Consider the following 10213-nt stretch of genomic DNA (forward strand, 5'->3'; position numbering starts at 1 on the left):
GGTTAACCAACAAGCTCAATTTGTAAATTATTTATCCAAACTTAATATGGGCCCCGCTTTTAGTTTGACCGTATGTTTACACCACATTTTAGGATTTTAGCCAACTTTTGAGGACAGATGATTGGCCTTTTTAACATGTGACTGTAGAACAAGAGGCGGAAACATGAGATGTTAATCTCAAGGGAAGAAACCATCACCAACCAGAGGAACCTGAAATGTTGGGCTGTCGCAAGGGTTTTAGAAATATCCTCCTCAACACAACAACCTGATCTTTAATATATGGATTATCCATATTTGTGAAAACAGATGTACCTGACAATAAAGACCTTTTAAAGCCACCCAATAAAACGATGGGGGAAATATGGTTTTCAAAAGTAAATATCTCCCTGTAAAATCCCACCATGTGTTCAGTTGTAATTACAGGATGCTAAGCTTCCCAAATGCTAAACTAGCATAAGCAGCATCTGCAGTTTTTTAATTTGCTCAACCAAGATTAAAAAAAAATTCTGTCATATAATAATTATTATTTTTTAAGAGGCCGATATGAAATATTTTAATGTGTGAACTAGTGAGCTGTAGAGGTGCTGGCATGTTAATTTTGTTACTTTGGACAGAGCCAGACTAGCTGTTTCCTCCTGTTTCTTGTCTTGATGGTAAGCTATAGCTAACGGGCCGCTAGCTGTAGCCTTATATTTAATGGACAGAGGAAGCAATATAAGACGTTAACTATAGTGAGGTTTAGAGATAACAGGAGATTGATTATGTCACCTCTGGACAAAGCTAGGCTAGCTGTTTCCTCATTTTTCCTGTCGCTACAGTAAGCTAAGCTAACCTCCCGCTAACTGTAGCCTTATATTAACTAGACAGACATTAAACTATTTAATATGTCAACTAGTGAGCTTTAGTAGTGGTCCGGCTAGCTGTTTCCTCCTGTTTGTTAGCTAAGGTAATTGGCTGCTAGCTGTAGCTTTACAGTTACTAGACAGTATGAAACAATATTGTATGTTAACTAGCAAGTTTTAGAGGTGTTGACAGGCACATTTTGTGACTTTTGGACAGAGCCAGGCTCGCTGTTTCTTCCTTTTCCCCGTCTTTAAGGTTAGAGAGAGATTGCCAAAATAATCCTGAAAGTAAACTGACACAGATCACTTTTTTTCCTGGCCTCAAATGCAGTGTAATTAATCATGTAAGCGGATGACAATACAGAGTTACAACTAGTGTGACTGCTGCCACAGATGACGTGAAGCCAGCATCCTAAACATAGCCCTGCTCCTCTGCCAGCACGGCTCATCTCTCGTTGTGATTGCTGACTGCAGGTGAAAACATTCTCGTCACATGCCGCTAATGTCGATCTGACAGTTGATGATAAACATCCTGTTTTGGCCGTCGCGTGTCATCGGCATCAGCACTTATTTGAAGCCTGACACCTGTGCTGGTCAGTGGTTGTGTTGTATGGTGTTTTTTGAAGTTTACAGCGTGTTGAAATGATCTGTTTATTATAAGAGCTGATGGTTTATGTTCTGCTTCCTTTTTTTTTTTTTTGACCTTCCTTTTTCATCTCTTTCCACCACTCCTTTCCTTCTTTAGTTTTTTCCCATCTACTCTTCCTCATGTCCTTTCTTCCCTCTCCTCTTCTCCCTCTTTCCTCTCTTGTTCACCCTTCACCCATTCTCATCTCTTCCTTTCTTTCCTTTCCTCTTCTCGCTCTCTTTTCCATTCTCATTTCTTCTGTTCCCCTCCTTTCTTGTTTTCCTCTTTTTTCCTACTCTCCTCTCTCATTTCCCTCTTCCTTTCCTCTCCTCTCACTTTTCCCTCCTCACATCACTTTTCTCCCCTCTCCTGCTCACTCTGCACTCTTTTCTTCCTTTCATCACCTTCTGCTCCCATTTCCTCTGTGCTGCTCCTGATTTCCCTCCTCTCCTTATACTTCTTCACTCCTTACTCCCTTTCCCTAATCTCATTTCATCCTTCTCTTTCCTTCTTTCTGCCCTCTCTTCTCCCTTCTCTCCTACCTCCTTTCCTTCTTCCTCTCCTCTGCTCTTTCCCTTTTCTCTCCTCTCCTCTCTTCTCCTTACTTCCTTCTCCTCCCACTTTCATCCTTTCCTCTCATTTTCCTCTTTCTTTCCTCTCCCCCTTTTCCTCCTTTCCTTTCCCTATTTCTTTTCTTCCTCTCCTCTCCTCCTATGCTGCTCCTTATTTCCCCCTCTCCTTATGTGCTTCCTCTCCTTTCCCTCTTTTCCTTCCCCTCTCTCCTCTCTCTATTCCCTCTTCCTGTTTGTTTTGTTTTATCTCCCCTTTTTCCATCTTCCCTACTCTCCTGTCCTCTCATCCTACCTTCTTCTCTCCTCTCTCCTCTCTTTCCCCTTCAACTCCTCTCATCTCCCTCTATTTTCCTTCTCCCCCTCTCTCACTTTTCTCTCCTCTCCTCTTTCTTTCCTCTCTCCCCCCCTCCTCCTCTCTGTCCCACTGCAGATGAAGTGGAGGGGGACTGCAGTCAGAACCCTCTCACCTGTGCCCTCTTGGTGTTATATAACCATCCTTATTACTCTCCCATGCGTAAAAAACAAACACCAGCCAGCCTAAAGGGAATCCCTCCTTTGACCACAGCAGGTATATGGAAAGATTTCAGTCTCATCCTGGATCTCTATGACTTTTTCAAGAGTTAGTTTAAGGTAAAGGACGCTCTCTATTACACAAGACCACTGCAGTGGAATACTAATGTACTAACAGTGCTTAGTTTCCTGTAAATGTAAACAAGAACGGAGCCTTTTCAGCCATTTTTGGAAGTTATTTAAGATTATAAATCTTATTTGTTTGTGGCATGAACTAGTGTCCTCAGCATAACCTCACGAACCTGTGGCTATACTCTTAGTAAACATCTGATTTCTGTGGATACAGTCGTCAAGTGCGTATGTGCGTGTGTGCAATATTTCATTTCGCAATACACAATGCAGAAAAAACAATATTGCAATGTCAGTTCTTTCAAATATCACACAGCCCTTGTGCGTGCGTGCGTGCGTGCGTGCGTGCGTGCGTACGTGCGTGCGTGCTTGCGTGCGTGCGTGCGTGTGTGTGTGTGTGTGGTAATGGCATGGATTCCTCTTCTGCTCCTGTGAGTTTTCTCATCCAGAGTGAGAACAGGCTGTCCTGCCTGGGCCATCCTTCCACTTTCCCGCTCCCTCTCTATATATAACAGCCACTGCAGACACGGATATAAGGGCGTGTTTATAGATGTGTCTGTGCCTCTGTTTGTGTGTGTGTGCGTGTGCTTTTATGTGGTTGCAGAGGCCCCAGAAAATATAAGGGATTGGTGCTTTGGATTGAAACGTCCAGCCAGTCACATGCTATGAACAAGACACCTGTGCAGTGCCACTGCTCTGTCTGTATGTCTGGTAGCTGCAGTTTTTAACTTGCTGAAGTAAAACCACAAGGTTCCTCCTCCCTCATATTTTTTTGCTCCTCCATGCCAACTCAAACACCCATAAATCAGCCCGGACTCGTTTAGGAGCCTCATCTTCCCGTCTTTTCTCCTCTTGCCTCCGTCCATTTGTCTCCTGATGAGTGTGTGTTTCCTGAGAAGCATGCGTGAACATCTCTCTATTCCATCAAGCGAAGATATATGTTTAATTAATGATTCTTAACAAACAGCTCCCTGTTGTTGGTGTTGAGGTTAATGGGGCAAATGCATCAGGCTCAACCACTCTGCCCCTTTGTTTTGTTTGGATCAGTGATCAGATAGTGGAAATAATTATGTCTGAGTGCTGATCTCATCAGATCCTGAAAAGACGCAACCACACCCACACACACAGGCACATATATACAACACACATATGGTCATTAGGGACTCAGTGGTAGTCTCGCCCCGGCAGCGTTAAATGTAAATAATTAACAGTCTTCGGTCATTTCATTTCTTTATGGGGCCTGAGCAGGGAAACACCACCCAGGCATGAAAATAAACCCACGACTGTGCACTAATAGATGACATGTTACTGTATCACAGGGAGACACACCTGCGTAAGTCACGCTGGTGCTGACAATGCTGATCGATAACCTGCCAAACAGTGTGCTGATAGCGAGGTTTTAGCGCTCAGGGTTCAATATGTCTTGCCAAGTCGTGCTAGAGTGAGTTTCCATGCAGAGATTAGATTGATACAGACTAGAGATCGGCTGATAGCTAACAGTTAGAACTCCTCGGGATAAGTAACATTGATTCCCCCTGTGGGAAATTTGATTTGGTAATCAAATCAGTCCATGATTAGGATCATTCAAAGTTTCGCACCTGTGAGGAGAGACTGCAGCTTTCAATCAGAGGACTGAAACCTGCATGTTATCTTGTGTTTGTCATGCTGATGTGTTGCTAAGGTGTCCACCAGGAACTCATGAAGACTGTGTTTATCAATGCCAAAATTGGAATTTCACTCTAGGCATTGATCCAGTAGCAGTCTTGGGTCAAGACTAGAATATCTCACCAACTACTGCATGGACTGCCAAATAAATTCAGTCGGTCCAACAGCTTCAGCTATATTTAGTGTTTACTGCTAATTAGCAAATGTTAGCATGCTAAACTAAGACTGTAAATACGGTACATCCTGACTCCAAAACACATCAAACCTCAGCACATTAGCATTGTTATTATGAACATGTTAGCACGCTAATGGTAGCATTTAGCACAAAACAGCACTGCACCAAAGTATAGCCACACAGCGCTCCTAGCATGGCTCGTTGCTTAAAAATGACTTAAAAGATGCATTCTTTATTGCACACTCTAAACTGTAATGATTATATTTATTGACCAATAAAACTGTTCTAAAAACAGATCTGACTGATGAGCAACACTGACTGTTTGAGGAAACCCAACCCTGATATCATGACAGGCATTAAAAGCACTAAACCTGGCATAGGTTGTTTTTTATGCATGAATACGTTTTTGCAAAACCAAAATATTTTTGCTCTCTCCCAGTCTAATCAGTCTCAGACATGATGGAAGAATTTGCAGTTGGCCGAGGTGTGAGCTTGTTCAAGCATTGCCCGCCGAATGATAGATTTTCACATGCATCTGAAAACCTGTTTCCTCGGCACACCGTCACATCGCCTGCAGGGACATTGTGGTAACCACAGAATTGGTGCTGGTTATTATCAGGTCATTATGGTGATTACACCTTGAACATCTTCACCAGTAAATCTCCAGCTTTAGCATGATTACACTGGCAAATACAACCCGTATTTATAATAGCACCTGATGTGACCTAATCCACAGCAGATGTCATTTAGCAGCAAACAACCACAACAAAAATGAATCATATGATTTGGGACTTTTTTTTTTTTCAAAACCCAGTGATGTCACTTGACTCGCAGCCATACAGTGCTTTCAGTCCTCCCTCCCTTCCTCCCTCCCTTCCTCCCTCTCTGTCTGTATTCGGGTCACCATTTCTTGCATAACAGCTCATTCATAAAACAGCACCACACCTCAGGGGAGGGATGAGGGAAAGACTCTGCTGAGACATATAGAAAACGTCTACACAGGGAGGGTTTTGCTGCAGTGTTAAATAGCTGTGTGAGGTCATGGCCATGGTGCAATGTACTTACTGTAAGTGCCAGATGAAAAACCTCGTATCTCCATAGTCAAGTTAGCAGGGGTTTAGGAAGTTTTTTGCAGAATCTGCGTTTCCAGTAGAGGCTGGTCAGATGGGGGTGTGGAACTATGGTCCAACTACTGTAAGAATACTCCTTAAAGTTCAGCTGTTCTGTGTGTTGGGAAATAATCTTTCCAGTCTCTATAAAGGTCCCATTGGTTCTCATACCTCTATTCTAACATTACAGCTGTTAGAAATAAGAAAAGGTGATTAAACATGGATAATACTCACTAGATTGATCACCAGAAGATGCTTCAGGATCTGAGTGGCTTAACGCCTCTGCATAACAATTTCTTGGACAAAACACTGAAATTAATTTCACAAAATGGAAAAATTAATCTAACAACATACAAATAATATGATCCGAGGGAAGAGGTAGATGTGATAACAACCAAATTTGTTGCATTTCAAGGGACGACCATTCTCTGAGTGAATCTGAGACTTGCCTTCAGATGATAATACGATGTTCAATAGCACCTGTTCTGACAGGTCAGGCTGTTTTGGCCACAAACTGTAAAGGAAGGAAATAAAATAGTTTGAATTCAATGAATATTTCCTTGTTGTTCATTCAGTGCCACATACTTTATTTATTGGCCCTGCAAACTTCAGCATGAGGGCAAAACAAAAGAAGACGTGTCAGAACATGTGTTATTGTACACCATAAATCCTGATTGGTTGTTGCTTCCTGCATGGTGACTTGATAGGTTCTTCCTGCTTTTGCTTTTTGTCTCTGCAGAACCGATGATAGTCTGTTGAGCAACACATTTTCTTTGTCTGATCTTTTTCCTTTTTGTCACTTCCACTGTGTATGTAATCTATACAGATATCCTTACGTACACAGAAAGTCCAGCATTGGACTATGACATCACAGGTTGTATAACTGGATTTTCTTTCATGTAAAGCTTCAGAACTTCTCTGTTTATCTCAGTTTTAATTGCCTTTTGCATCCAACAATAAACCTTTTATTTTTGTCCCCCAGAGCAACACTTAAGTCAGTAAACTGTGATTCGCTCCCTCAAGGTTAACCTCTTCTCTCAAAGTGTCTTACTGGAGCACTTCCTGTAAATGAGTGCGTTATGAGAAGGCCGCCGGTTTGAATCTTGTGAATGTCCTATTTTTCCAGTCAACGCGCTCACTCCTCTGATGTGTGTGTGGAGCTCAGACATGGCAGTGTTCAGGGCAGCTCTCAGGTGAGTGTGGAAGTTTGGTTTCCTCCTCCTCGCCTTCAGTCACTGCCCGCAGGCCTCGCCACAGTCACCTTTTGAGTCTTAACCCACCTGTTTTAGGCGAGTGACATCTTTTTCAGGCTGTGTGTGTCATCAGCACTGTGGGTTTTTTTGTCTCAGACAACTTTCCCACATTCTGGAAATCACACTGTCACTGTCTGGCTTTGTTTATGCCCCTTAAAGCCTAATCTTCACATGATTATAGAGTGTCTGTGTTTTTGTTCTGCTTCAAGGAGACAGAGGCATCATTGTGAGAGGAACATTTGCCCGCAGGTAGCCTCAACAGTCTGGAGCAGTTAACATTACAAGACTTATTCTTTTCTTAAAGCATCAAAAATCAAGTGGACATATATACATTTTTTTTATCTTTTTACTTTTTTATATAAATTTCCCAGAGAAACATAAGCTATGACCCCGCCCTATTTGTCCCCGTCTTTCTGATTGCGCCGGGTAATTCATCCCTAAGTAATGTTTACCCATGTTGAGTCTATTTTATCCACAGCTATCATAATAACAGGCTTTAATATGCACCAACAAGCCTCCATTGTGTCCTTCAGCCCTCACAACCAACTTATTGTCATTCTTGCATCTGCAGCCTTGAGACCTGTATTTATTCTGTTGTTTAAACTGTTAAGAGAGATGTTGATGTGAGTCATCTCACCGGGCACAGACTGGAAAAAGGCTGTTGCCGATCAGACTTTCTCCAAACAGTTGCAACTGTATTTAGCATTCATTTCATAGCTGTTAATGCTAACAGCATTAACAGCTATATAACTGTATATAACTGCCAGACAGCCTAATCCCAGCAGCAGTACTGGATGTGTCAGCTGTCTGATGAACCCACTGTAAACTGCCTACCCAGCACCAAACATCAGCTAAAAAGACAGATATTTCCCTTTGAGACATGGTGGAGCCCAAAACAGAGCTAAAATGAGAATGAGCATTGGACTGTTGGAGATTTAAATTTCAAATACGGACTGTTTCTTCAGTAGAAGGCGCTCCCATGAAAATTGTAGGCACTTAACTGAGTTGGATTATCTATTCATTGCAGCATTATATTGAACACTGATTCTGAAATTTTAATTGCTTTTTTTAAAAAATGCTTTGAGCATCACAAATGAAATCCCATTGTGCTAACAATGATGGAGTAAAGTGGGAGTCTGAGACATTTCTTCAAATGTGAAGTTCAGATGAAGAAGGCTCAGGACAAAGCAGGAAGGCTCAGGGTCTCTGAGCTCCCTGTTGGTGCTGGGATGGAGAAACACCTTCATGGAGGGCATGGGTCAATTTGTGGAAGTGTCACAGGCTCTATATTCAACAGTGACAGCGGCTCACATCCATCATATCAGCCTTGGCCGGCTGTCAGGAGCTCACTTCATCACTGGATGAGCTCCATCCCATGAAAACATTCGCCCTGCAAACAACTGTCCTATCTTTGGTTGTCATAGTAAAAATAAGGGTAGGGTGAGATTACTAAAGCTCAATTTTAAACTGGTGTCTAATAATGGAGACAGTTTGGGAAAACAGATGGCCCAGTCTAAAATTAGCCTGATAGCCACTGCACGATTATCCATTCACTACATTTGGGAAGGAATAAATGATGTGTCATTGTGCTCAGCTTGATCAGAGTTATGTTACAAGGCATTTCAGTTTTATGGCTCCATTTTCCCTTTCTGGCACAAAGCCATTCCCTCACATGCCTCACGTCTTAAGGCTCTGCGCTGAGGTCAAAGAAGAGACTTACGGGTGAGCTAATCAGCTCGGGATTTTGTACTCGTAATCACTTGGCTGCAAACACTGAGTGGATCACAAGCAAATGAAGAGGCAGATTAGACTGTGTGTGTGAGAGTGTGTCTGTCTGTGTGTGTTTATCTGCGTAGATGTAACTACATGTGTACACTGGATCTCAGTGCACATACTGTATTGAATATGTATGATGTAAGTATTTGTGAGTGTATATTAGATTGTGTCCCTGTGTGTAGTTTGAGCGCGTCGTGTCGTCAGGAAGCAGATGTCCTCTGACTCTCCTGATAAAGTGAGGACGGCGATAAGCAGACGTTCAGTTCTGGCTCCTCCGTCCCTCCATCTGTCTCAATGTGAGCCAGGAGAAACTGGATCTTTCTATTCCCCTCACACCTCGGCTAAAAGAGGACCTCTTAATTGCCTTCCTTTGCTATGCATGAAGATGATGATAAACCACTTCAAGTAGCATGGTGACAGAAAGATTTATTTTCCTCTGAGGTGACTGATGCCATTAAGATGATAACATGACTGAGAATCTGTTTGGTGGCAAGAGTCTAATTTTAGCCCATTATAAATCGCTTAACATCATATATCAGTGCAAATGTCATTACAATTCTAGAAATACATACATTTTCTAACATGCCTCCCGAACCTCAGTGGTAAAGTATTTTAACATGACTGAAATTATCATTCCATCATCACTCTTATCATTAAGTCATCACATCGTAATCACATCAGTGTAAGCCAGCTAAAAGAAGACGATGAGGCTGTTTGATTTACAGTCACACGATGACCTGCAGGCTTATTGTATTTCCGTCACAGGTAGTTGATAACTTTTGTCAAAATGATAACATGACTGGTGCTTGTAGAGATTTTTTTTTTCAACCATGGAGGAATGTCTCTGTTATCTGGGCAGTAATTATCCCCACAGTTTACTCAAGATATGCGTGTAACCAGGGGGGAATATAAGCAGTTTGGTTATATTAGTCCCATGACACCACGAGTGATCTCATCAGTTAATTCTGCAATCTCAAAAGTATTCCCAGTGACTTTCAGTACACATAAAGAGAGACACCAGCAACAATGAAACAACAGTGAGAGCCTGCAGCCATGCTAACGGCTCTGTGAGGCTGTACACAGGCACAGCAGTGCTTTGAGCTAAATGCTAATGCTGGCATGCTCACAATATCAAAGCTAAGATGCTGATGAAGACAGCTGAGGCCGTTGGGAATGTTGTTCATGTTGCAGGTACTCATAAGTTAAAGGTAGTCAAAAGAATTCAAATCAATTAAATTATTTCTCATTCATTTTATTATGAAAGATGATGTATGTTGTTTAGTTTGTCCATCTCATACCTCCCAAATACACGCTGAGCCAGCTATCTGCACATATCTTCCAACAAAATAGAGTCAAAGGGAAACAAAATACTTCATGCATCACATTTTCCCGGCATATTGTCTGCCATAGCCGGAAAGTAGGCTGCCAGATAAGATAAAGAATCACTGGTAACACAACTTGATTATCTTCACAAACAGGTGGATTGTCTTACTTTTGACCCACTTGATCAGTCTCAGTCTTTTACTGATCTTTGTCTCCTGGTAGTCAGTGGGC

The sequence above is a fragment of the Chaetodon trifascialis genome, chromosome 22, assembly GCF_039877785.1.
Source record: "Chaetodon trifascialis isolate fChaTrf1 chromosome 22, fChaTrf1.hap1, whole genome shotgun sequence".
NCBI lineage: Eukaryota > Metazoa > Chordata > Actinopteri > Chaetodontiformes > Chaetodontidae > Chaetodon > Chaetodon trifascialis.